Source organism: Gallus gallus, chromosome 1, assembly GCF_016699485.2.
Source record: "Gallus gallus isolate bGalGal1 chromosome 1, bGalGal1.mat.broiler.GRCg7b, whole genome shotgun sequence".
Taxonomy (NCBI): domain Eukaryota; kingdom Metazoa; phylum Chordata; class Aves; order Galliformes; family Phasianidae; genus Gallus; species Gallus gallus.
This window is the reverse complement of record NC_052532.1, coordinates 123,484,341-123,502,382: the sequence shown is the minus strand read 5'-3', so window position 1 is coordinate 123,502,382 and position 18,042 is coordinate 123,484,341. Positions and strand designations below refer to the sequence as shown.

The following is an 18,042-nucleotide window of genomic DNA, read 5'->3' as shown; positions in this document are numbered from 1 at the left end:
GTACAAATGTGGCACAATTTATACACGTTGTTATTTACATAGGACGTATCACAAGTGGACATTTCTTCCTCGTGTGCAAAGTGATGTTTCCGGTGAGACAGACAAACATACTTGTGCCTTTACGAACATAGAAACTTTACAATGATGAAGAAATATCACCAGCATAATTTTGCAGCTTCTGATCTATCAGTGTTTATACTGCGCAGCTTAAGGCGAATCATATACGTAACAGCTAAAAGCTGTTAACTTGCATATGCCATTCTTGCTAATATTTTAAGAATTACTGTGTATTTGACCAACCTGACAAGTGTTCCTGATGTTACATCATGCTTTAGTTTTATCTCAACAAGTAGGGGGATGTTTGGCTAGCTACTGTAGACAACTCTATTGGCTATAAAGGGACCCCCTTTGCTAATTTTAGTCTTTTGAATTGCACAGAAGGTAGATCACTAAAGCAGTTTTAAGTAGAAGGAACAGATACTCTTATAAGAAGAGTCTGTTACTATACTCTTTATTTTGTGGGATGCATTTCAGATCTTCAGTTGGACTGGCTGGAGGTGGATGGCTCCATGGGTGGAGCATGGGGGAACTACAGAGACTCGTATCCACTCTGAAACTTGGCACTTCATTTACTGCCTGGCATTGCTGGCCTTGGTGAGGAAAAGAGCAGACACGGACTACTTCTTTAACAAGCAGAAGGGAAAGGATGTTCCTCCTGCAGCAACAGTGACTCCTTCTTCCTCATTGTCACCCCTGTGTCTCACAGGTGAGGAGGCTGGTCCCCACTGAGAAGCAGCCCTTCCTTTTCTCACCCCTCAGCAACAAGCAACATGCTCACTGAAATAAGAAGGTAGCCTGAGGCTTCATGATCAGTGCTCAATGAAATGTTTCATGTCTAAGTCAGGGTTTGTCTGGAGCTAGGCAGAAGCTGTGAACTCAACACATACACACATAAGGCACTTCCCTTCTATTCCCTCTAGGTCTACTTGTGTTCGTTCTTTGCCTTTCACTCAGTCAGTCATGCATTATCCCTTAAGGAAATGATGATTTTTGAAAAAAACCCCACACTTTTAACTCAGTCAGCAGTTTAATTGACAAGACTATACATACTTTACCACCTCCAGAAAACAGGCATGAATATATGAGGTCTAAAACAAGTTTCAGATACGCAAGTTTTATTATTCTCGTCTCTGTAATACTTTTCATATCTATGACCAGTGATTTTGTTACACAGTAGGAAGTCATATCCCAGCAGCAAAATAGTAGGACTGGAAATTAGTAACTCCCACTTCCTCACGACATCTCAAGTGCCTCTAATGCCACGTCTCTTTTGTTGCCTATTCTTTACTGGGTCTTACAGTTAGTTTACCTTGATGGTAAACATCCAGGCATTTTCCAGCACCTGTGGAACTTGTATGATATAAATGTACACCTTTGTTATGCAGTGCGGTCCTGTGATCCATATTCTCAACATAATTTAACCAGGCACCAATATTAGCTATAATTTCCATCATTTAGAAGATAACATTTGAACAGGACACTACTTTGTTGTTTTTTTCTTATGAATACTGAAATATATGGATATTATTTGGTTGATTGCAACTTTTGACTTTGTGGTGAAAACACAAAGATTTAGTCCATTTTAGGCAAAGCAATCCTAGTAAAAATGTCATAAAGGATGTATCTCATAAATTACCCATTAAATGAACCAAATATCAAGGGCTATTACTGTCACCATCTTTGTGTTGTCTTAATTTTCTCCAAATAACTTAAAAGAGCACTAAAATGTGCATTACTGATCTCCCATGTAAAAAAATCTCATTGATAGTGTGCAAACCATTATCTTGTGGTTTTTGGGTTTTTTTTTTTTTTTTTTTTTTCTGTTTTCAGAATTATCTGCTATTTAGTAGGGTTATTTCATATAGGTCTCTGTGTTGGGTAAATACTGCATTTAGTAGTGTGAGTATTTAAGGTCCATGGACCATTAAACTAGGAAGTTCTAAATATAGAGTCTCGTAGTTGTGTGAAACACATATAGGACAGTAAGTATATTTATGTATTCTATTTACCACTTACCTACTCATATGGCTTTTATCAGTCTGTCTTTCCTCTTATTTGCCCATCCAGTCTTGAGGTTAGTCACATATGTTTCTTGATTTACAATGTTTTATGGTCAGCTGGTCCATACAAACAGACTCTTGCACCCCCATGAAAATAAGGGATCTCAGGGTGTCCCATGTTATGTTCACGAAGGCTCTCGGAAATGAGTTAGCTTCTACAGGTAGGGACAGATTTGCAAAACCACTCAGTTGATTCAGACACATACATGCTTTGAAACCTTGGCTTGCAGTAGCTCTAGCTATTGTGTAAAGTTGTCCTTAGTGGGTGCTTAAAAGTTGGGTTCAGGACAAATATGTAAAAATGGATCCTCCAGAGTCTATCAAGCACAGTGAGATCTGTAGTACTACTGTGGCTTGGGGAAAGAGTATTACCTCATCTCTTCCAGTAGGTAATTCAGTGTAGGCCTAATTCACATTATACCTTAGTCAATTTCTGTCTATCTATATAGACTGCTCAGCTCATTTCTGTGTTACAAGGAATTCTCAGATCCCATTCTCTTTGTCCCTTTGTTCATAGTTACCAAAACTCCCAGTTACTCTATGACATTACCATGTCACTTATGATAAAATCCAGGCTCTGTAGTCCCACTTTTTTTACAAGTTCTTACCTGTAACTTCCCTGTCAGCTTCGTTCTCATTAGCTGATCCTATAGATAGTTATCTCAAAGGTAGTTAGAAACCGTTTCTGTACGATTGGGTAGTTGTGTTGGACATTTTGCCCTGTGTTTGATAAGGCACAGAGAGAAGCTCATTTTTATGAATCATTAGCCATCAGACTTGAATAAAACTTGAGAGTAAACATACTGAGAACTGTTTGTCTGTGGAGAAATTTAATGAAACAAAAGAGGAAATGAAGCCCAAGGCCTTCAAACAAAGAAAGCTCTCTTGAACAAGGACTCGTTGTACTTGGCATCTTAGACTTGCCTTTTTCTACCTGGAAACCAGGCAAAATGGTACATTAGAAAATCAAGGACTGAAATCTGATGCATGGAGAAAGCTTTAGAAGTGTGCAGACTGAAAAGGATTAAGAAGTCCTTTAAGTGTCCCTCAGAAACAAGTACCCCCAGTTTAGCATAACTGTGTGAGGAGCACGAGTGCTGGGACCTGAGTGTACAGAAGGGCACACCCTGGCAGCTGCTGGCCTGATGCCTGGCTCAGATAATTACCTGATCAGAAGAATATCAGTGCAGGTCTGGTCCCAGGGAGTAGTCTGGTAGGCAGGTACCACTAGTTTTAGACCAAGTTTACATGTAAATGACAACCTGTTACGTGGTTTAAGTAGTTCTGCATCTCTCTCAAACCTCAAATCCTGTTGAATTACACCCAGGCTAGCACTGTTTCCTCCACTGAGTTGGCAGAGCTGTCAGTAAGACACGTAGTGACCCTGACGGGGGTGAGAAACAGCCAAAAATGTTTTCTTTTCCAGTGAGAGCATTTCCCTGCCCCAGCTCTCCAGCCAACTGCATGAAGACTTGTGCCAGCTCAACAGTGATATGCAGGAGGGAAGTGGTGGGGAGAAGGATAGAGGTCCTCCAGCAGGAACTGAAGCTGGAAACTTGCTGAAGCCAATGTGCCTATGATAGCCAAATGGTAGTTTCTGCTTTCCTCCTTATTTTGCATTAAGCAGTCAGCAAGTGCTCTGTCCTTTGGCTACTGCAGTGCTAAAACCTCTGGGGACTCTAGCTCTCGATGAATGATGAATGTATTTACATAGGTATGCATATATAGGTATAGGAATATATAGGCAGAGAAGACAGTTGCTGCTACTTTGGCACATCTAAAGTCTTTCTGAAGTGGCAGGAAAGAAGGCTAAGTATGACAGATTTACCGTGAACCTCCCACTGACATCTACTTCCAGTTTTGGCAGCTATTTGTTCCCTGTCCGTAAGCCTGCTCCTTTGTGGCTTTATCATTCCCCTCTTCTCACATCGCAGGGCTCTGTGAAGGGAGAAGCAGAGGTGACAGCCTTCCAGAAGGAGCTCAGCCAACTCCAGACCAGCACAGTCAGTGTGCTTTGCACCCTCTCTGCCCCGCTAAGCATGTCATTTGCACCCTGTGAGAAGAGGATTCTCCTTGCCTCCCACTCCCAGGTGCTCAGCAAGACTTGCTGACACGCAATTTATGGCTGCTTGAGGGGGGACCCCAGGGCACAGCTGACTCAGAGCCGTCAGCTCCCTGCCAAGGGGCAAAACAAGAGGTGCGATCTACAGAAGGTAGAATTTGAAACGATGCTGCTCACGATAAATAGCAAGCTGAGCCTGCCATAAGGCAAGCAGATGGATGCAGTGCCCTTTGGTTCTCTCCAGCTACAGAAGTAATTCTTCTTTCTTGAGTCATGTGTAGCAATGGTGCAATTGCTTTTGGACCACCACTGATACAACAATTGTGTCTGTGGTACAACTGCTGGCAATTACTTGTTGCAGCAGTATGTAGCAGTGTGTTTAGATGCACTGCTTTTCATTGTTAGATGTTTTCACAGTTCACATTTTCTGAGAGTGTCATGTAAGACAGAGCATGATTGTGCCCGAGTGCTCAACATTAGAGCACTCAGATACATTAGAGGACTGAGATACATTAGAGGACTCTGGATTCAGTTAAGCACCAAAAAAAAACACTTCTCTGTAAGAGATAGCCAGGAGGACACACTATAAATGTATGTTTTTTTTCCCGGTATCTTCTCTCTGGAAATCTGGGTATATTTCATAGAAATTACTGCCCACATTTGAACCCTGCAAATATTTATTTTTCTTGATTTGAGGAGTACATGGGTATGAAGTTCATCACTATTGATGTGATGCTGATCATGCTTCGCTGTCATGGATTGATAGTATCACTATGTATTGACTGCATTGCAATATTAAAAATGGATTCTGGGGACACATCTTAAGACACCTGTTTGGAAGGTCCAAGGGTGAGATCCCAGCTCTTCATTTAGCTGAGACCAGGCACCTTACTCTTAGACAGTGAAGTGCTGAGGCTCTCCATACAGCTGACGGCAAGTCATCATGCTTGCCTCTGAATGATGGAGCCAGCCATAGTGTTCCATTGTTCCAGGCATGTATAAAATTATTGCCCTCCCTCCTATCCTCCTGTACTCACCTCTCTGTGGCCTACTGCTTCCATCCTTATATCCTCATGGGCTTCAACATATCACAAGTAGCCAATGCCTCATCTCTTCTTCTGCAGTCCTTAATGAATGTTCTGACTCCAATCCTTTGTTAAAACTTATTTACCCGACAGATGACCGCAGAAAATGTTCCAATCATCTTAAGATCTACAGCAACTAGGATATGCTACAGAGAAGCTCTGGTGCTGAGCAGGATTATAAAACTCTATTTTCCCCTCTTCCCCTTCACACCAGCAGTTGTGGCATATGCTCAAATTTGACATGGCCACAGCTGAGCAGCAACCCATTTAGATCTGGGTTGCATCTGCCTCTAGAGACACAGGTGGAATGTGAGCCATCTGTCCAATGCTAAATACAAGACAGCCCAGGGATCGTGCCCTTGTATGACTTTTCCTTTTATTTCCTTTAAATAAATAGATTAACCATTCTGGATCTTCTTGCAAGTTTGAAAACAATGGAGTGTTGGAAATTGCAGCTGGGAAAATGTTTTTGGGGGTACAATAAAGTCATTGACATACTGGAGCAAGTCCAGCAGAGATCAACCAAAATGACTCGAGGCAGAGCACATGATGTAAGAGGAAAGGCTGAGAGAGCAACTGGGTTTGCTCAGCCTGGAGAAGAGAAGCATTGCTTAATGAGATGTTGCAGAAAAGATGGAGACATTCTTTCTGCCTACAAGTTGCAACTGACTAGCTGTCAGAAGCAAACTTGTGACAATCAAGGGGGTCAAACACTGGAAACAGAGAGGCTGGGGAACCGCCATCCCTGGATGTATTAAGAGCACCAAGGGTCCTGATCTAACTGCAAAGCTTGCCCTGTCTTGAGTGGGGATATTGGAGCAGGTAAGCTCCAGAGCTCTTTTGTAAATCAAATTATTTGATGATTCCATTATAATTTAGAATGGGAAACAAAGGCAGGAGACCAGCAGGGCCTGCTAGGGGATAGCATGAGCACTAGTCAACAGAAGCCATAAGCAATTTATATCATTTATTCATTATGGCACAAATGGTTTCCTTGCTCTGTCACTACACGTGTTGCTTGGCTTTAGTCTGCAGTCACTGCTTTTCTCCAGGGGACAAGAAGAACATTGGTATCTCCTCTGGTGTTGTCCACAGCAGGCAGCACCCAGTCACACAGCAGCTTCAGTGCTAGCCTCTTTGCAAGACAACCGGCTCACTAGCCTCAAAGATAACAGGGCAGTTCTTTGAGTTCAAGCACTTAAAAGCTGTATTAAGGCAAATAAATGCATTACTTGCATTTGAACATTCTCACCTCAGGCACTAGTTTCCTTTGTTATCTGCTCTGCCACATGGCCATGATGGAGTCCCCACTAGCAGCAAGGATTCCCATCTGGCTCTGAAGTTTGGAACAGAGAAGATCCTCCAAAGGGGAAGCTAATGGCACTCTTGACTGGCTAAGGCTGCAGACCCAAGCCTGTACTCATAGTAGCCAGTGCCCTTGGACTATATTCCTTTGGCAGAGATCTTTGCCATGGGACACTACGAGCTTGTGGTCTCTTAACATTTGTTCTTACTTTAAGAGCTGGAGTTGACTCTGTCTACCTTGAGATCTCTCAAAGTTCCTTTAAGCCCTATTTTCTAGAGTTCTGCAATATATTATATAAATACTAGCTAATGGTGAAGGGCTCACATCCAGGAAGGCAATGAAATGACAGTCAGAGAGAGCCCATGGAGAACAACTTTGGATGTGCTTGGAAGAGAGCATGTATACTCTTATAAACACAGGATATCTTCACTGACTCGATAAGTGCTCAGACACCTGGAGAATTACATGTGATATAGGAAATAGGGAAATCCGCACTGGAAACCAAATTTCATGCTTTCAAGCTGGCGTGCAATTTTTTCTTGAGCAGTAAGACAATGACAAACAAGCTGAAAACCCTTGACCTGTAAGTCTAATAAAATACAAGAACTGATACAGTATCAGACAGTATTAAAAAAAAAAAAAAAAAAAAAAAAAAAGGCCACCAACAATAAAAAAAGATAAACACAGAAGGGATATAGAAGGGATATGGCTTCATGGAGGGATGAATCATAGGTAATTTAAGGAGCCCTCCCGTTGTTTCTGCCAATTGCATCAGGTACCTGAGTGAGCAACACCTTAACTCTGCCTACTGGTTCAAGAGCTCTCCTGCAGGCTGGAAGACAAACAGGAGGAAAAAACACACCCTGAGGCTGTATTTAGTGACAAGAGACAGGGCGTGGGGCAGCTGTGTTGGAAGCACCTCTGTTTCACCCTGTTTGTTGCAAGGGCTTAGGAAGGCGGCTTTGGCCTGTTGCTGCAGAGGGTGGTGACTTCTCAGAGTGCAAACGGCTTTGTGAATGCACAGTGAAAACCTCCAAGGCCACTTTCAGGATGACTCAGAGACTAGAAGAAAGGTGTTCAAGTGGCTGTCCCTGCAGTCCCCTCCTGCAGTGTTTTGGTCCCCAAGCCTGCCTGCAGTGAGGGTTGGGGTGGTGGGAGGTGCAACATTGCGCCAGGGCAGGGTACTGCACTGAGTCACCACCAGCCACCCAGGGTGATACACTTCAAATCTAATAAACTGCGTAATGCTTGATAAACTGAAGGCAAAATGCAAAATAAATAACATGTGGATGTCTCACTTGCCCCCGGATCTCCTTCCTCTTTGAATCCACAATAAAACATCCACAGATATTCTGGAGCACCTCTGCTATGAAGAAAGGTTGAGGGAACTGAACTTGTTCAACCTGGAGAAGGCACCGAGGAGACCTCATTACAGCCTTCCAGTACTTAAAGGAAGCTTATAAACAGGAGGGAGGTTGACTTTTTGCACGGTCTGATAGTGATAGAATGGGGGGAAATGATTTTAAACTAAAAGTGGAGAGTTTAGATGTTATACAGAAATACTTTACTCAGAGGGCAGTGAGGCTGGCACAGATTCCCAGAGAAGCTGTGATGCCCCATCCCTGGAGGCACTGAAAACCAGGTTGGAAGGGGCCCTGGGCAGCCTGAGCTGGTGGGGGGCAGCCCTGCCCACGGCAGGGGTTGGGGCAGGGTGGGCTGTGAGGTCCCTTCCAACCCATTCTGTAATTCTGTAACTGTATGGTCAGGACCAGGCTTTGAGCCACCCCTTAGTATGTGCGAAATATGTAGTAGTGGGACTGGGCCTTCGATGCCAACCTTTCATTCCTTAAAAGGTCACCTGTGTTTTTGGTGCTTATGGGATGCTAACAAAGGTTGATGGTTAGCCTCACAGCCGTCTTGCTCTCGTGGTAGTAACCGCCACTCAAGTTTGTCAGAGGTTTGGTAAGACAAGCACTGAAGTGTGACAGGAAGTGAGGAGAAAATGTGCAAAACAGGAAAAGGAGGGGGAATGGGGGGATGAATTTAAGTGTTTCAGGCTTCACTGGAAGAGACTGAAGGCCAGACAGAGCCTAGAGATGAAGAAATAAGGTAGAATGTCACCTCACGTGGAATGGAGGGGGCAAATGCATGCAACAACTAGGTTATCCTGTCCCAGTTACTGGCAGTGTAATTATCCCAGGCATGAAAGTTCCACCAATGTTTGTGAGGAGGTCAGTCTGAGAATCTTCACTGTCATCCTGTGAAAATATTTGAGGTTTCAAGGCAGGACAGCAGCCAGCTACACAATGGATGCAAGAGTCACCTGGAAACTCCTAGTGTGGCAATGGAAGTGACACTTCTTCATATACTGTACTTAGGAAACATGTTTGGAGAATTCAGTATGTTTTCTGCTGGACACAATGTCCTTGTGTAGGATCAGCAGTTGTCAGAAAGGCCTACTCTTTGCTCCTCACTGTAGGGGCTGCAGAGGACAGCTCTTCTACTCACACCTTTTGCCCAGAGGGGCACAGATGATCCCTGACTCCAGCTCAGGCAGGACAAAGGCTTTGCACATGGCCCGAGGAAGATCACCAGCATCTGCAGAGCTGTGGCATCAACAACTTTGCCTTGCAAAGCAGCTGTGTTCACAGGGGTGTCCCCCTAACCCCAGTGTACAGCGGGACAATTCCTAGGGAAATCAATAGGCTTTAACTTCCCAGAAGCCGTCCATGTGAAAACTAAGGCAGGAAATGCTAACAGCTTTTAAATGAGGAGCATCTTGAATGGAATCCACTGCCATTGCTGTTGCTGTTATTACAATTATCTCTATTCATAATGAGTTGCTTTATTCTCCCTGGCAGTTGAAATATTCCCCTGGTAGGAGCTGGATGAGCTGCTTCCCTGGAGAGGGGGATATTTTCAGGCCTGTGCACGGCAGTGGGTCACACCAAGGCAGCAGGCTGAAGGGAGACTGAAAGTCTAGTCTCATTCTGTAGTACTGTCGCTCATGGGCAGTTAGCAGTAAGTGCTACCAGCAATGGGCAGGAGTGGGACCTTGCCCTGTAGATGAGGACTTATTTAGTTCAAGATTTTGAAAGGAGCACTGCAGCAGATACAGTTTCACAAGCCTCGGTCCTGTGGGAGAAAAGAAAAAAAAAAAAAAGAAAAGCTCTGTCCCAAAACACATGCAGCTGTCCTTGGGAAAAGGATGGATTTCCTCTTACTTCAGACTTCCTGCTACACTTCTCAGGGATTGCACGGAGACCACTACACATGGCCCGGCATGGGGGAGCAGAGCAAAGCAGCCATATCTCATGGGCACCTGTGGCTGCACCTGCACAGGTCTCTCCCTCTGTTCTCACTCACTGAGCCCTTGCTAAAGCCCCTTTGCACTGGGAAGCCCAAGGATGAACAAGGCTGAAATGCTAGCAGCAGTGCCACGTGGATACCTGGCAGCCTGTGTCAGCGCTTTACCCTGGGGTGTTCATGTACATCCATGGGCACTGCTGATGCAAAACAGGCAGTAATAGGCACCCAGCTCATGTGGTATGAGTCTCATTTGAATTCCTTGACACACCAACCTTTTATAAGACAGGAAAGAATGCCTTAAGTGGCAGCCTAGATAGAGCATTTTAAACTGATGTTCAGCTCATGGTACGCATCCCAGCAGAGCTATGCCTGAAAATTAAAAACAACTGCATTCTAATTTCGTTTTCATGTAGAGAGTGCTAAAACCACATCTTTTTATGCAGCCCTTCATACAGAATATACTGCTTTCATGCTCAATGCTGAATTTCTTGTGCGCTCTAATTGGTTTTGTATCTAATGTAACATGACCTCACTGAGGCAGCACACATGAGCTGCTTTGGTTCTTTCCCCATTTTACTCAGTACGTGCACTGGGTGCATTTGTTGAAGTTTCCGCTGTGTTTTAACCAGCTTTGACTCAACTGCAGAATAAGAAAGGAATAAAATTGGTGAGACATGTCTGGGATGGCTCAGCCTTTTGTTTTCGAAAAACACAGCACGTAAATGTATGCATCTTCACTTACTACAAAAATAAATAAATAAGGGGGGGTTAGGGGAGCAGGAAGGCAAAAGATGTTTAAAATATTTTCATGAGCTGCACAATGATCGGCTCTTCCGGGTTTGGCACAATCTCTTTCTCTAGCCAAACATGGTAAGGAAGTGACTGTTCCCCACAGCACATACTTGCAAGTAGCTCTTTTCAGCAGCTAGAGGAAGCGACAAAGCTTTTCTTTTGTTTTTACTTCTAAGCCCTTCTTTACAGCCACTGAGCTAAGATTTAGAGAAGACCAGCAGTCTGCAGAGACAACTCTCATTGCATCAAAGTGCTGAAAAATAGCTTGTTCCAAAGATGTGTCCTGATAAGTGGATTGTTCTTAAGTTACCCTGAATATGAAAATTAAAATCTACTCAAGTTCAGGACTCCCATAGAAAAGAACCTGGAACAAAACAGGCCCAACAAGCCCACCCCAGGGCCTGCAGCCAGCAGCAACTCCTCACACTCCTCCAGGCCTCTCTTCTCCAGCTGACAGTGACATGTCCAGGACACCACAGATTTGAATAGAACCACCTCTGTTTCTGCTTCTCACTTCAGGCTCAGCTGCTGTTCTGGACATTTGCATCTAGTAACATTTCAGAGGACTTTATCTCTCATTTCTGTGCTCAGGTATTCAGGACGGGGCTGTCCCACGGGCACCTACCTGCTCCTGTGCCCAGTGTCTGGATGTTTGCCCCTCACCCACTGGGGGACACAGAAACAAAGAAAGCTGGTAAAAGTGAGCAGTGATTAGCAAATAAATAAAACTGGAATTAGGCAAATTGGACATTTGGGATGGGATTCAGATCCCGAATCAATATCTGCATGAATGAGAGATGCCTGGAGTCCTCGAATCATTACTAGGAAGCTGGCCAGTGGGAGGTGAGGGAGCATGTACCCACGAGATACTTCCATGTGTCCACCTGTGTTGCTAAAATTCAACAATGTTTACCTGTGAACGGAAATCTTTCCTGCTTTGTGAAATAAGTAAATGGTGTATGTTTTTACTGCATGATATGAGATGGTTTGCATTCGTTCATTTTCACTGTGCTTGCTTGATTGTTGATATAAGTCTTTGCTCCGTAGTATAGTTATACACCTCAGTGGTTCACAGTCAAAATAGTGGGGACAAGCCCTGCTCTCTATGTGAGCATGCCACGGGGATGCTAAAAGCCACCTCTACCTCCTGTCAGCCACTGGGGAGCTGTCCCACAGCCCAGGGAGGGAAGCATGAAGAGGTGCTGAAGCTGGTTTATGGATTTGTGAGCCTGCTGTGGTGACAGTGCCTCTGAGATGAGTGTGGAGACCAGCTCGCCTTGAATTATATGCTTTCTTCTGTGAGGAGGACACACTCAGGCTAAAATCCTAGAGTACAAGGAGTATTATTAACATCAACACCCTGACTCTGGAAATGGATGGTAGCTACCTCAAATGGGGACAAGGTAGAGCTTCAGTTCTGAACCAGAACAGAAACCAGAAGTTTTCCTTAGCTTATATGCATATTGAAGTCTTGTCTGCACTGGTGTCATCTCATGCCAATACCAGAGGATACGTCTGTAAAGATGGGCAAGCAGAAAATGTTATAAGAAATAGACGTCATTTTGCTCAACAAAATGTTATTTTTAGTAGGATAATGTTCAAGCAATAAAGAACGTAAAGACTGTCTGGGAAACCTGTGACCCCTTGACAGGAGGAAGTGTGAGGGCCGCTGATTTGGGCCATGAGTTTCAGCTGGGCTCCACTTGGAGCCTCCTGGCCCCCCAGGAAGGAGTATGAGGCAGTGTTTCTGGAAGATAGGGAGCTACAGCTATAGGAACAACTGAAGGGATACCCACAGAAGCGAGCTCTGTATTCTCTATCCAGAATCGCCAAGCTTTATATGTATCTCTGAATCCATCGCTTTCTAACCATAAAACTGTGTTTTTGTGTTTTAATATGAATTGATCTGAAAATTTCACTGGATGGTATTTTTAGATAATTGAAGAAGAGGCAGTTGATTGTAGACCTTCACAAGTGCTTTAGCAAATAAATAGAAAATGAATAAAAGGATGACTTGATGTTTTCAGTGGCAGTTTGGCAGCAATTTTCGCAGACACAATAGTGCTTCATGCAAAACGTTTCCCTTTTCATATCACGGCTGGCATGATCCAGATATCGTACTGTCTTTTATACCAGCTAATACTTCTCAGAAAATTTGTGTTTTGAATATTTATAATGCAATGTCAGAAGGACTCATTGACTAATGCTCTTTGAGGATTTTCCTGTTAATAATAGTTATGGAGCTAGTTCCTCATAACTGAATAATGTATCGATTCGTACATCAGATTCCTGCCCAGGTTTTTTAAAGGTAATTTATGACTGTAATATCCTGTGAAGATTAGCTGTTTCAAAATTCTTACACTTAACAATTCACAAAACTGGTTTGTTTCCAAGTTTTATAAGGAGAGTAAGAAATACAGATGGATACAGTAAATGTCAATAAATATTTGCTATACAACGTTTTACAAGGAATTATTAAAGCGCATGATTTTCTTTTTTTATTATTTATTATTCTTAGTACTGAATTTTAGAATGCATTGCTCTCATTATTCTCACTATAATTTAATTTAGCAGAGGTAGCTCAGTTTCAGCTATTTTAGGATTCACTGGAAAACAAGCAAAAGTTATTTATATCTTGTAAGTTCTCATTTCAATAATTTGACTTTTAATTTAAAATAATTAAAGCAAGCAAACAAAAAATCTATATCCACTTTCCTCTAGTTATTACTGCCTTCATTAATACTTTTACCATTCATTAGTACTTTTTTTTTTTTAAGACTCTAGAATATTATACTTGTCAGTTATTGGCTATGTGAATATGAAGTTCACAGGCCTTGAGCACTGCTGAAGTTACAGTTGCAAACATTTATGTAATGAGGAGAGCAGGTTTCATGCAGGACTCAGAGCAGTGACCAGGTGAGAGTGTCAAGGAACGGTCAGGATAAGTGAGGTTAGTGGTGTTCTTCAGGGACGGGTTTGGAAACCGAGACTATCTGATTTTCTCATTATTGAACTTGGCACAAGAACTTGATGTAAGGTTAAGACACTTGTCCGCAGTATGAAGTGGCACAGGGTTGGTAATGCTGAAGAGGACAAGACTGTCGTCTGGGAAGGACTGGAGGACCCTGTGAATTAGAGCAACAGGAATATGATGAATTACAGAGGCATAAATTGCAAAGGCTCATACATGGACTCACAAGATGCAGAGTTGCTGTATCAGGAGCAGCAGGGAAGATGAAGTGTGGACTAATGGCTGAAGATCAAAACCACCAATGTGATACAGCTGGAATTCAGTCTTGAAGGACTAAGAGGAACAGAGCTGACTCATTTGTGTAGTCTCGGGTAGTCTTTTACTAGCTCTTTATTGCTGTGCTTCTACAGTGTATCAATCAAAGTATTTCTCAGCAGAAAAGAGGAAGTTCTAGTTCGTTAACTATGAATACCTGGAGAATATTAGAGTCATTTTATAGATTAAAAGATAAGGGGAAAAAAAAAAAAGATTAATTTAAACTGAAAACTGAAATAGGAGAAAAGCTACCAAGGTGGTATGAGAACAGAAAGCAACTAATGAGATAAGATTACTGGATACTGGCTTATCTAGCCTAGCAAAATGAAAGTTGGGAAGAAATAGGATTACGTCTAAATACTTTAGCCTGAGAATGAATACTAAAGAGGAAGAAGTATGATTGAAATTAGAGGATAAGGCAAGCGATACAGGCAGTCCTGGATGCGAAACTCCAGCTGCCCTTCCTGATTAATTAAGTAACCATTTTGGGGAAGACATGTGAGGGGATTTCTACCGTTGCTGTTATCATGAGAAGTTGGCCACAGAGTTGAGAAGTTGGGTAGGCACTGCTGACTGCTTCTTTGGTACGCTTTGCTGATTTGCTCAAGTTAAACTTATTACCTAATTTAAGGCCATGAGCAGATTTTCCAGTTGGATTAGGAGGGAGTTTTGGGGGAGGGAAAATGCAGTTTTTGTTAGACAAATGGAGGGGAGAAATCTCTATTGGCACTTCATAAATTTGCTGCTAACCTAAGAGAAATACCTAGGCTGATGATGATGGCTTACACTTGATTTCTCCGTAAATCTGTTGACTGGACTTTCATAGAACTGCCTTGTATTTGAATTACAATCTGAAAAATACTTCTGTGGTGTTTGAGGAAGGCAGCGACTTGTGGGTTGGAATGAATTATACCTATTTTGCTAGTTATTTGTAACCATAGGCTACAATGGACTCAGCTGCAGGCAACACTGAGCCCTGGGTGCCTGATTCTCCAGAAAAGGTACAGTATTTGAGACACTTTGATACTTGGGTTTTGCCTCCCATGGAAGCAGCAGACTGACAGTCTGTGTTTTGCCCAGACTGAGCTGCATCACAGTGTGCTAGGCTGGATGCAGCATTCTAGCTTCCGTGCTATAAATATTTAAACCATTCAAACAGAGGGCAATCCCATAAAAAGTAATGGCTTACACTTTCTAGTGTTCTTGAGGGATATCACACAAGAATTGAACTGGCCTGGTCCTGCATAGTTTGTTCGATAAGATGAGCTCACTTCTGGCAATTGCCAACATCCATGCAGTGAGGCACAGCAGAAAAAGAATCCCTTGAGTACTGAGCCCTTTTTAGCGCATCTACACTTCAGACACAGGCTGGAGAGAGAGGTTTTATAATCTGTATCAACAGACTGAAAAAGAGATACTCTTTTTTTTTCCCTGTGAGTGCAGAATCATGAACTTGAAGAGCTAGTGACTGAAGAAATGAACTACAAATCTGCATACATTAGAAGGTGAGACTCTGTTAAGCAACTCAGTCACCACATTGTTTGCTATTTCTTTGCCTCCCTCTTCTTTTGGGAGTTTGGTATCAGCTCAGTGTGTTTCCAGACAGAATGAGATCACATAAAGGGAATAAAAAGAGCTGAAAACATAGCTCGTTCCTTGGTGAGATGTGTCCTATCTTTACATATGTCTAGGTTAGGTGGCAGAAAGATACTATGAGGAGTAATTGCTGGAGATTAGCAATGGCAGACTATCCTTTAAAACACACTTTTGTATGGAAGCATTGCAAAAAGAGATTTGGGAGGGAAAAAAAAACCTCCATAAATATTTTTAATGAATCTGCTTAACATTACAGCACAATACATGCCTTGTAGAAGGAATACTGAGAAAATAGTCGTTTGCTATAAAAATTCAGTCTTTTTTTTTTTGACCCTGGAAAATACTGCACTGTGTAGTAACATTCACTTACAATAGGCATGGCACCAACTCCGTGAGCATCATTTACATGCTATTATCAATGCAGCTTGGGCTTAATTCATTCTATTTCAGGCTAGATTGAAAAGATTATTTTTTCATCAGAATCTAAAGCAGACAAACTCATGAGAGTATTAAAGGATATTCATGAATACAAAAAGGGGGAAAAAAGAGCTGTGGATGGAAGAGTATTTTGGAGTTACTCGCAGAAGGCAGTGTCTGAATTTCTGTGGATGTGCATACATCTTCCAGATGCGCAAAGTCTGGCTGTTATTGCTCAAAGTTCTCTTATTTCAGATGTTTATACCTGCAAATAATAATAATAATAATAATAATTTATCCACAGAGATTACTGTTCATCTGAAATTTTGCAGACCAGCACTTATCTCAAGAAAGATCCATGATTTTTTAATCTAGCTCCAATGGGCAGTTCTGCTGTCTTGTGTGATAGATCTGCTATCTTGCTATCCTTGTTTCTTGTAGCTCATTCAAAGAAGTTGCATACTGACAAGAAATACTGTAAGAATCTCAATGACCTCGGTGTTTCAGTGCTGCACTTAAGTTTAGTCGCTGGACTCTTCATGTCAGGAATCCTTCAGATTTGCTGGGAGAGGGGACTCCTGCTAACTTTCAGGAAGAACGGCAGACACAAGCAGTGATACTGGGCAATCAAATTTGAGAGTGGATTTGAAAAGGAATGTCTGTACACCGCACCATTGCACTTTGCCGTGATATTTTAATAAGATGTTCTGACAAGAGAACTGAACATTGTAAATGTGTCTGGAGACTCTGAATAGCCACTTTCAACACTTCCAAATAGCCTAATTTTCTCTGCATGACATGTGCTGTAAATAACTCATCATCCTCCTGGGTGGGGTGAACTAACCCAGTGTGTTTGTTTCTGAAGAGGAGGAGGGTTTGCTCACCCAAGACCTCTCTCTATGGCATCGTGTGCAGAGAGCATTCTTCTCTTTAGGGACAGGGAAGGGGAACGAGAGCAGTGCTGTTTTCAAGCAGAACAGCTGTTTGCAAAATGAACATCTGCTCATAGATTAGTGGGTGGGTGGGGGGGGCGGGGGAACGTTCTGCAACATCTGAAACAACGGGGGTAAATTAAGGAGGGAATGCTGACAGTGTTATGGGTTTGATTTTGTCCATCTAGTCCTCAGACCTTGGGCACAATTTTATTGGATGTCAGAGAAAACACAATTTAAGATTTCTGTTCCTACCTTCCCTTACTGAGCACTTCCCAGCAGGCGTGCACTGCCGCCTGTTTGCCTGTGGGGGATGGAGGCTGAAGGAGGCTGTATCTCCCTCATTGCCCTCTTAAGTGGAGCACTGGGGCTGTCAGTCGCCTTTCAGCCCTGAGCGAGCTTGTCTGCAGCCTTCACCTGATGTAGGGAGACAAAGAGAGGGCCTTTGGATCAACAGCTCAGCTCTAATAATAGCCTCTGGGTAACCTTGAGAGGCTGCATCACGGCTTACCCTACATCCCCTCCTCCTTGCATCCTGTAAAAAAGAGCCCAATGACCAGTGTCAATCAGCAGGCTCCAGCCCTGAAAGTCATAATCAAGGAGCTGCAGAGGCTGCTTGGCAAGGGGAGACCCTGAGGGCCCTTCCAGCTGGAGCAGCTTCGGGATCTGAAACAAAAGCTGAGTGCACAAGGGAGACAGGGAGGTGGCCTGCAACCTACCAGCTGTTCAAGGAGTGGGCTCAGTTATTCATAAAGTGAAAAGGGCATTTGTTTCAGCCTGCCTCAGATGCAATGCTTTATCCACCTTATCCACAGTGGTGCTGCTAGAACGGGGTGCTGAGCATGTGGTGTGTTGGTGGAGATGGACATGCTGCTCTGGTGCTGCCTCAACTGCCAGGGTCCCTTCTTCCCACAGCCCTCTTACAGCTGCATCCATCACTCTTAGAGCCACCAGTGGTGGCATCTGGTCACTATGTACTTGGGAACCCACTTTCTCACCCATTCTCCTGGGATTTACACAGTACCCCTTTTACAGCTCCACCCCTGCAGACAGCCACCTTTAGAGGAGAGAAAATAAATCCAGCCAGTGGGTCATTGCTTTTTGTTCTGTTTTGAGCAGTGTGAGAAGTTCCCACAA

General features: G+C 43.1%; 1 long non-coding RNA gene across 1 annotated transcript; it reads left to right on the top strand.

Moving 5' to 3' along the window:
- The first annotated feature begins 14,270 nt into the window (after positions 1-14,270).
- LOC121109491 lies at positions 14,271-16,923 on the top strand. Its single transcript, XR_005845811.1, has 3 exons — positions 14,271-14,544; positions 15,404-15,465; positions 16,415-16,923. It is a non-coding gene; the product is annotated as an uncharacterized LOC121109491 (long non-coding RNA).
- The last annotated feature ends 1,119 nt before the right edge of the window (positions 16,924-18,042 follow it).